We start from the raw sequence: 11,267 nt of genomic DNA on the forward strand, positions 1-11,267 counted from the left end.
ACCTACAACCACCGTGGGTCCCACTCATCGTGGCAGACGGCTGACGACTGACAGAATCATTATTGCACCGTACCTGGGGCGACGCTCTAGTAGAAATTTCAAAAAAAATTTTCGAATCGTCTCAATTTGAAAAGACTCCAGCACCGATGCGCCAAACGCCAAAATATCTGAAAATAATGGAGTACAGAAATCAAGGGAGGCAACTTCGGCTGTGAAAATTTTTCTGTACTTCTTTTATTCGAAATTCGAACTCAAAAGTAGGGGGACTAGTGTTGGGTATAAAATAACCCCAACCAAAGTTCGTAAGAGGCCAATCCTCCCAGGACTCTTCCGGCTTCCGACCTTATGCTGCATCTTTCTAAACTCCCTCGGCCGTCCGAGCTTCCACAGTACTATCCGGACTCCTCAAGCAGTCGATCTTCTACAGTGTCCTCCAGATTCTTCCAACGGACGAACTCCTATCGTACCCTCCAGACTTCTCCAATAATGAGCTCCTTCAGTCATCTATCGGACTGCTCCAAATGCTATCTAGGTTTCACCATCGATCGATTTCTACAGTGATCGACTACTCTCCGAATCTCTTCCAGATTTTCTCCTGTCACGATCAACTTTACTCCGAGCTTCTTTCGGGCTTCATCAATGTCCGGGCTTCTCCAGCAGCACAACTTCTACAGTAACCAGACTCCATCTAAGTTTCTACAGTGGTCGATCACCTTTCGAATTTTATCCAAGCTTCCACAGCAACCGATCTCCATCCGATCTTCTACAGTAAGTGGCCTCTTTCTGGACTCCTACAAGAATTGGACTCCGTCCGAACTTCTACAACAGAATTAGATTCCAGACGAACTTCTACAACGGATGGGCTCCAGCAGTCGAATTTCTACAGTGACCGTCTCTGGTGTCTTCCGTACCTCTCCAGCCATCAACCTTCAGCAGTGCCAACCGGACTTCAACAGTGCCAACCGGACCTCTCTGGCGGTCGACCTTCCATAGTGTCCTCCAAACTCCTCCAGCGAACGAACTTCCATAACGCATTCCGAATTCCGCTATCGATCGACCTTCTGTCGAATTCCTCATGCAACCGGACCTCTCCAGCGGACAGTCTTCAAACAAGCTTCTATATCAGATAAATTTCAGACGGACCTCTCTAGCAATCGGACTGTAGCCGGATTTCTCCAACAGAAAATTTTTGTCCAGGCTTCTACAGCAGATGACTTCCGTCTGCAGCGTCAACGCCTAAGGCACCCAACAACAGTTAACCCGTCAGCAACCTCGAAAACATCTGAGCTTCTCTTAGATTGCTGAGACAGAGAGCTATTCCGCTTCACCAGACGTCCCAACCGAGCTTCAGCCGTCCGGCCCGAACTCTCTGGCAAGTCGCGACAACGAACACCACTCCACTGTCTGTAACAAACTACGTTGTCAGAAAGAAGCCATTGCATGGTCCTTGGTGGGATATACCGACTGACCTCCGTACGCCGACTTATCCTCGGATCGGTCCGACCGACGCCTGACCTACCCACCGGACAGACAGATGACTCCGACAATGACTGCCGACAATATCCGATCGAAGGTAAGCCGGCCAAATAGATCAATACTGTTTCCAACCGATCGAACGACCGAACCCATATCACCGACTCACTGTTGGGGGTGACAGTCGACATCCGACTTCCACAAGGCACTAGATCAGCCGACGGTGTTTTTGAGTCATCACCCGACGTCCCGACAGTCGAATACCGACATATAGTCGGCCAGTCCGTCCAAACGCCGTACAACCGCTATGGGCTGTTGTCCTGTCAAGGACATACTGCGCGATCGTCCTGGGGCATTGTCCTGCCAAGGATATGGGTTAATTCTGATGATTTGACAATCCACACTGATTTGACAGCCCCCGATGATTTGACAACTCTCCAGTTGTCTGCACAATTAATGATGGGACCATACCGCATTCTACTATAAAATGGAATAAGGCAAAAACTTTCAAAAAAGGCTCTTAAGCTCTCAGCACTATCTCAAAACTCTGCAAAAATTTCATTCAAGTACTCCATTTCTGTTAAAGCAGAGTACTGACTTGAGCGTCGGAGGGTCTTGTCGGAGCACCCCCAACTCCGGTTTAGACTTTTCTTGCAGATCCCGGCGGCGGCCGTGATCCTTTCGACTCCAGCTCCTCCGGCATCAGCAGAATTCTGCACCAACATAAATAATAAAATAATATTGCTCAAATTTTTGGAGTCACTTCATATTCTTAACTACTGATATAAATAAATTTTAATTATCAGAATATAATAATATCATACATTATGTGTGTGTGATTAGTATCCCATCATATTCTTAACTACTTATATAAATAAATTTTAATTATCAAAATATAATAATATCATACATTATGTGTGTGTGATTAGTATCCCATATATATATATATATATATATATATATATATATATATATATATGTGTGTGTGTGTGTGTGTGTGTGAGAGAGAGAGAGAGAGTGAGAGAATAGTATCCCATATCTAAATTTTTTCACCAAGATATGACAAATCGAGGTATTTGGAAATAAATCTTATGATGGACAATTAATCTACGAGTTGATGATGGGGCTTAGACTAATGAAAGAGAATTTCATTTGAAAAAAAAAGTGAAAAAGTGACAAAGCGCTAGAAAAAAAATTATTTTTTATTGATTTTTTTTTTTTTTGTGCTTGTGAAAATACCTTTTGAGATTATCTTATTAGCATTTTCTCCGTATGAGTATCATGACTCCGCCATTCATCTATCCATATCTTTATTTCGATATATACTATTAAGATAATCACAACAACTTGTCAGTTCTTCTTTCTCTTTTCTTTTTTCTAAAAGAGTAATTTGGAGTTATGGAATGAGTAACAAAGATATTCATTTTTATAATAATGTTGCAATAGATGAGTTTGATCAACTTTAATTGTTCAAAAAATGGCACTTTGGTTTAGATTACATTTGAAGACTTTCTCATAATTCAAAATAAAAAATATTATATATTCAAATTTCTTACCAATAAATACATATTTTAATTTGACCTTTTTCTGGCATTCCAATATTGCATTAGGCATTGAAGCTCATGATAAGTGTGCCCATACTAAAGCAAGTGCATCAAGTCATCAACATTGCCATATACAAAATTGATGCATAAAACAGGCAAAGCCTTTTTTGTCAACTATGATATGGCATGGTAATATCATAAGCATACATAATTTCGGTAACAAATTCGTATATGCGAAGGACTTTGCTTGCAAAGGAACCCAGGTACATGAAATAATACTTTTCTTCACATGATAGCAGGGGTTGAGGCATGTAGGAGACAAGAGAGAAGTTCGAAAGAAATTATCTGTTTTTAATCAGTAGCAATATTGAAGCCTTGAAGATTTCAATCTTGGAAGGCTGATTGCATGAATTTGTATACCTATACTTTCCATTATGTGCAGGAAAGAGACATTTCAGACAAGAGTACACGCATGGCTTTTCGCCATAAAAAGAAAACCACACTTCTTCACGTGGGAAAACATCTCTTGATATCTCAAATTGATATCAGTTGATAAATATAGTGAGGAACAAAAGTTTGCTTACTCATGCACCCCTTATTTCTACCAGCTATAAATTTTGCAAATGCTTTTTATTCAAATCTTTGTCATGGGCCGCATTGTTGCAATGCATAGGAGGGATAAAGCTTTTATATTTTTACAATATATTATTTTTGTGACAAAAATATATCAATCAGCTTTACTTAATTCAACTTTGGCTCAATATCATTGAAGCGCAAAAAAAAAAAAAAAATCTAGCATTCATTTTCCCAAAGCAAATGTGCACGATGACAAGCTTCATTTAAACCTTGGCTCAAAGCTATCACTTTCTCATGTTCAAACAAGACATATCCAAAATGTTTTTTTTTTTTTAAAAAAAAGAAAAGAGAGAGAGGAAGAGTTTTGAAATTTGGAGTATTCCACGGAGATTATGCATCCATTTATTTCTAAGTAACTTTGTCTTGACTATTGCAAAAGTTATTTCAGCAAATATGGCTTTAATAGACTTATAAACTTCAGTCCCTACCTGCAAAACTCTTTCTTTTGTTTCACATGTAAATGCTCTCATCTCATTTCTCTTCAAATCCTGTGATATACAATACAAAGTCGAAAGCTTGCAAATTTATTGAAAAGTTAAGTTGATGAGATTTGAGTATACAAGAATCCAAGACCTAGTTATGAATGCAATGCGTGGATTCTTTTGTTAGCTTCTATTTGTTAGACTACGTAGTTGCAGATCTCTTGGGCATTTTTTGACTTCTTTTATTTTAAATTTATTTTCTTATATATTTTTATAACATCATTTTTCTTATAATATCAAGCATTTGACATAAGAAGCAAGAACGAGCAATGGACAAATCTTTGATTTGTCACATCATAAGGATATTGTCCTATAATTTTCCTCTACATTAAGAAGTTCTATCCGACTTAGATATGGATATATATTTCTTTCAACTTTAATGATAGTGGGAGTTTGTGTGTCTAATTTCATCTCGAATATCAAAATTATTTCATTCAATTTTTAATTTATAATATGACAAGAATATTTTTGTTTTAACTACCCCAATATGGTATTTCATGGAGCAACATGATATAAAATATTACCAATGCTCCATTTTATATGTATATAATATTTTGCTGGTCTTCATCATGTGGTATTGATATAGAGAATAAAAATTGGCTCAATTAGTAAAGTCACTAGATGTTGATACCCATATTTTGTTTCAAAATCCCACCCCATTGATTTTGGCCGTACTTCTAGCTGTCCTATTCTCTGAAATTATAACATTATCAATATCCTCAAAACATATAATTTAAGTGAAAATTATGTCCATTATTATTATTGACTGTGATCTTCGATATTGATCTTTAAGGTATGTATCTTATAGATTATGTTATGTATGTCATTTCTTCATGACATGATAAAAAAAAAAAAAGTCACTTATCAGACAATAGTTCAAATGACCAATCATATTTAGAAACTACACTGATGATTTTTTAGCACGTGCATGCAATTTTTGGTTAAAATCCATGGGGTGCTCGGAACCGCCCGTTTACTTGCACCATCCACATGCTACCTCTACTTAGGATTAAACCAATTTGTGGTGTTTTGGAGCTCTCCACAGGAAAATTCTTTTTAGTAGAGTGGAAGATAAGCAAATGAGGGGAGGACAAAAAAAAGGACAAATGGAATCAATTTGTAGGACATTTCTGCCCTCTTCTATGCCTTCATTCCTGATTAATTTCTTTGATTTTCATCTTTCTTGCTTGATCACTGGAGCAACAAATGATAATTCCCATTTACTTCCTTGAAAAAAAAATAGAAATAAAGAATCACTATGCTAATGCTACTTATAATCAAAATAAAGTTACAGGCCAAAAAGTTTAGAGGAAGGTGACTTAAGATGTCACCCAAAAAAAAAAAGAATTTAAGATTGTTCGAGAGTTTTATAAAGGATTATTTTCTTCTTACGTAGGAAATATTTTGACTACTTACATTATACACAGAAGTTTGAAATTTTATAATTATAGTTCTTATTAGGGTTGCAATACAGTCGAGCCAAATTGAATAGTTAGAAGTTTGAGCTCGTCTCAATTCAAAATACTTGAGCTTCAAATTTGACTCGAGATTAATAGAATTTTAATATCCAAATACGAACTTAACTCAATATATGTATAAATTTTTTTTTTTAAAAATCCAATACTTGAGATCCGCTAGACTTGATTTGAATATCAATTGAGATGTACTGAAGCTATGATTCAAATTTAATCATAACTAAAAAATATGATTAAAACAAAATATAACTTAATATCATATTTTTAAAATATCAAATCAATAATATATATTATAGATAAAATAAAATATTATTATATAATATATATATTCAATTAGGCTCACAAGCTATTCAACTCATTTGCACCTCTTGTTAGTATTAACAGGCATTTGACACTTAAATTTCCTTATATTTGATTTCTTTTGTTGTTAGTTCGTGTTGTATAAATAATAATCCAACTTCTTCAATGTACCTTCCTCAAAGCGAGCATGTGTGTTGATTTAATATAGCAGGCTGAGAACGATCTAAAGATATATTTTGCATCTCCTTTTCTACGAGCTAGGGGAAGGCATGCTTAATCAAAACCACACTTTGCCCATTATGTAAGGTGGGAATCAAGCCCATATTTATTTTTTTCTAAAATATCAATTTGTCTGTGATCTTCGATCCAAAAATTCTAGATATGTTGAATTTTGAACAGCTGCTTTGCTCTCAAAATACTCTTTTTCATCTAGACGGAGGAAATTAAAAATCTCAAAGCATCTGAGACTAACTCAGGCCAACTTCTTTTTATGATTTTTTGGATAGTATGAAAGGAAAGGCAAGGCCTTTTTTTTTTTTTTTTTTGCAGAAGGAAAAACAGCATGAACATTTTTGATACTAGACTCCACAATTATTCAAAGACTGGATGGTACTTTGCAATTCTAGAGCAACGAGTAGCTTCAATATCATCCGTCAATTTTGTGGTCTTTGACGCAACGTCTACTTCTTTTTTTTTTTTTTTTTTTTTTTATAGAAAGGTATAATGTATTCATTCATGTAAAATTTATGCGATTACAAAAACGCCGCATACAAATAACTAACAACAGATTCCAAGATGGAATATAGACAGATGAGGTCGAACATAGTTAGTACAAGATACTTTACAGGACAACATTGTATGAGAACAGAGTGGCCAAAAATTGGTGTATCAGAGTATGAACATGAGAAGATCCCCAAAAAGAATTTAAGGATATGATAATCAGGCACCGCTCCCTCAGTGTCGACATCTGCATAATTCTGGAAACGTGATTGCTTGAGAGTCCCGAGTGCATGATTTAAAACAAAGGTCCAGACATGAATGCAAATTGAATCCTGTGAGCAGTACAACCATTTGAAGTAGAAGTGCCTTCCCAAATAGTGATGATAGGGAACTGAGCCTGGTATGTAAATTGTAATCTTGAACCCACCTAATGTGATGATATTAGTATAAGGTACTCCAATTATATCCAAACCCAAACAGAAATCCAATTTGATCTGATTAATCCAGCCAAACCTTTGGGCAGAACGAAAATTTTGAAGAATGAATGATAAGATATCCCACTGCGCTGCACCAGCATGCCAAAACAGGTAAAAAGAATAACCATTTGCCGGATTATGATGTCCAGATAGGAATATATATTGTCCTTTCCATATGCTTGAGGCCGAAGGTACCATCAATAAAATAAGCATGGAAGATGATGAGTTTTTGAAATCAGAATGTAATTTCCCAATTAAGATTGTCCTTGCACTGACGGTAACAGTGAGTCAGTGGCTGCATATATAACATCAGCTGATAGCATTCATAGACAAGTTGATTAGAGAAACTGCTATATGATGGGTATTGAGTACCAACCACCCTATGAAAATGAGTTTGACATATCTTACTACCTGCAAGAAAGAAATGAAAGGTTAGTGCAAAACTCTCCTTTGTTCCTGGGATATTTTTTCTTTTCATCATCCTTTTTTCCTCCCATAACTTTTTCTTCCTCAATTCTTTTTTCTTTTCATTTTTCATTTTATCATTTTTTTCTCCTTCTTTTGTTTTCTAGCTTCATAACCCTCCTTATTTTGTTTGCATTTTGCTTTTCACATATTTTTTCTTCCTTGATTCTTTTTAAATACTCCCCATTGGCTATTACCACCACCAATGCATCTCATCTGGAACACTTGAGAGACATTTGATATTCTCTTCTGTTGCCATTTGTCTTGAAGGTCAACAAGTCTTGTATATCTGGGTGTGTTGATAACACTGGTGTAGATAAGGACAGAGAGTAGATGGATTGTTGTTGTAAGCTGCTCTGCCGAACTGAAGATAGTGGTAACTTTATAGATATAGCGTCCATAATGCTTTTGATTGCTGACCACCGAAGATCGAATTACTCCAGCCGTTGCAAAATACTTCCTTCGAACACCATAAGAACAATTGTACAACAAGTAACTGCAAGGTTTCATCTGAGTATTCCATGGATGTTTTGAAGCCAGATTGATTGACATGTCCAGAATCAATCCTTTACAATAATAGGTTTCCTTTTGATCAGAACCCTCCCCTCCTGTTGAAATTTTATACTTCCATTTCTTCCCAGCAACATTGGCACTGAATCAATCCATCCTTATATCTCCTACGCAATGCTTCATAACCAGAGCAGCAACCTTGATTTTGTAGTGGTCCGGGTGTATTATATTATGGGATGATTTGATAGCTGGATTGTGGTGAGATACAGGGTCTATATGAGACGTACCTTGGCACATGTACTTAATTTTGGACGCCTTTGTCATGGAGGTTGGCCTTTGAACAGACATAATAAGGCAGCATATGCAGAAATACTTCTGCATTGATGGATCAATGATGGAGAAACTGAACATTAGAAGCATCTGCAAGGAAAAGTGCAAACAGTGAAAATCTAATTCACACATCAATTTCCATTTAAAATCACCATCCGGAACTTTATTGGCAAGATAATTAGCTACCCGATTTGCCTCGCGATGTATATGATTTACCTTGAAAAAAGAAGTTGAGGATTTCCAAACTGATATATCACGAAGTAAAGGCAGATGTCTATGCTTGTTTGTATTTACAGTATGAATCCAAGCTATTATTATGGTGGAGTCTCCTTCGAAAATGATGTTTGAGGCATTGTATTTAATTTTAGCAATTTTGTGCCCAAGTCAAGCAGCAATTAGTTCAGCTGAAGGAATCGACATATGAAATAACAATTTACCTCCCGTATGAATGATTTTCGCATTATGGTCTCTCAGCACATAATCTGCAGCAGCTTTGTTGGCATGAACAGCACGTCTACCTGCTTTTAATTATGCTTATCAAATCATTGGTTAGACATATTCATTTTTCAATGGTATTGGTGGTTCGCCCCTCCTTTTCACACTTTGTTTCTTTTTATCCAAAAAGAAAATGAAAAACACATTCTCTCTTACTTGAAAGGTCTTTTTCTCTGGATCGAGACCAGAACCATAAAAGATATTCTTTATATGCATCAGAAATCTGGTTTGATTCAAGGGATGCGTGCCATTTTTTGTCCATCTAATTGAAGTGAGATCTTAATGGATAAAAAGAAGACCATCAAATTGCAGTTCTTGATCTTAATCATTGCAAGCAACGTACTCATCAAATACTGGTACTGGTTGCGCCGGATCGTCCCCCTCCAACTCTCATTTGTTTTAGCAAAAAAAAAAAAAAATTGCTGATACTGATTTATAACAACGATGTGGAAAAAAAATATATTAAATTCGGAAAAATGAGAAATTCCTCTAGTCTGATAAATTAACAGACATGCATCTGATTTCTATTGGATCTATGTGAATATGTTTCTTGTATTCTTAAAGCAGATTAAAAAAAAAAAAAAAACTTTCAAGATTGTCAACACTTCAACAACATCTCACTTGAATAAATAATATCATAAGATTGTCATAGTTTCAGTGAAGGCATTCAATCTTCACAACCGAGGCTATTCGATGTAGTATTCTTAGATTTTATGTTGGAATTCCTTCCCACCCATTGAACAAAGAGGTCGCTGGGAAGAGTCTCCGAGAAGTTTGTGGCACGGGGATGATTCTTTTTTTTTTTTAAGGGTAAATGGGGGAATTTCCCCCATTGAGATACATACATACATACATACATACATACATACATACATACATATATATATATATATATATATATATATATATATATATATATATATATATATATATATAGATGAAGATGCATTTATTCTTTAAAAGCGGCAAAGGAATATGAGCCGGTGTCCTCTAAGCTGGTTGGGCTGTACAACTAATTTTACTTTCAATGCAAGAAGAAGCAGAAGGAGGAGGAGGAGGAGGAGGAGGAGGAGGAGAAGAAGAAGAAAGAAAGAAAGAAAGAAATAAAGAAAAAAATGAAAAAGAAAAACTTAAGAGGTAGAAGAATTCAATGCATGTAAGATGCAAATTCCCAAAATTGGGGGAAGCATGATGCATTGATTCATTGCTTAACAGTTTTAATCGCAATAATTGTCGAAAGAAACTATATTTTGATTTTTTAAATTATTTCTTGTACGTATATGGTTTGTTGATCGATTAACTTTCTTTTTTAAAGAAAAAAAATTAAGTTATTAGCTATTTTATAATCATTTAAACCTGCATAAATACTTCAACAAAGAATTTCACCTGTTGCGGTTTCAGTTTTATTGAAGGATTGCTAATTCTTTTAATAGTTTTATGAATAATATGGCTGGTGATTCATAGATTTGTATTATTAATTGTTTATGTTTCTTTGTCATGAACCAATGTTTTGAAGTGGGCAAAGACTTGGAATTGGGTAAAAAAGAACAAAAACTACAGGAAATTAGCTGAAAATTTGGAAAGAATTAAAGAACGAAATCTAGAAAACATGAAGGAAACACAAAAAAAAATTGATATACATATTTAAAACTATGTAATAAAACAACCACTAGCATGATGGCTAGTGCTAACATAAAATCATTGGTTTATAATTCAAAAGTATTTCATGTAGGCATCAATCTAAAATTTAGTATTCATAAACAAGCATTTGGCCATTTATGAGACATAATATTGTCATTGAGACCTCGACTTTTTATAAAAATTCTAGCTCTAATGCTTGTGACTAAACTTTAGTTTCGGACTCTGATCATATTTTAATTTTGTTAGTACTATTTTAATATTTCAATCTCATCACGTCTTATAAGACATTCAATTATCAACTACTACTGGATGGCTACAATATTATTTGTACCAACCTTTTACGATCATACACCTACCATCCCTTGCTCGTTTCACTAATTTGGCAATCTTGAATCATTCATATGGACCCCACCTTTCTTGAGGGACTCGTTTCGGTTAGATGCCCATTTATATATATGACTATGATCTAAGCTTATCCATTTCTAAAATTTTGTCAAATATGACCATCACCAGTGACTTTAATAATTTAAAGCTATTTCTAAGAATTAGACTAAAATTTTATCGAAATCAAAACCATTGATCTACCTAGCCTGCATTTTATAAGAGCTTGTCTAACTTTAGATCAGATTCCAATTTTTAAGCTACGAAAAAATTTAAGATTTTTATATTAAAATAATGATCTAATTTATGAATTCTATAAAATTTTGATTCCAATTTTAT

This window comes from Elaeis guineensis, chromosome 4 (genome assembly GCF_000442705.2).
Source record: "Elaeis guineensis isolate ETL-2024a chromosome 4, EG11, whole genome shotgun sequence".
NCBI classification, from domain to species: domain Eukaryota; kingdom Viridiplantae; phylum Streptophyta; class Magnoliopsida; order Arecales; family Arecaceae; genus Elaeis; species Elaeis guineensis.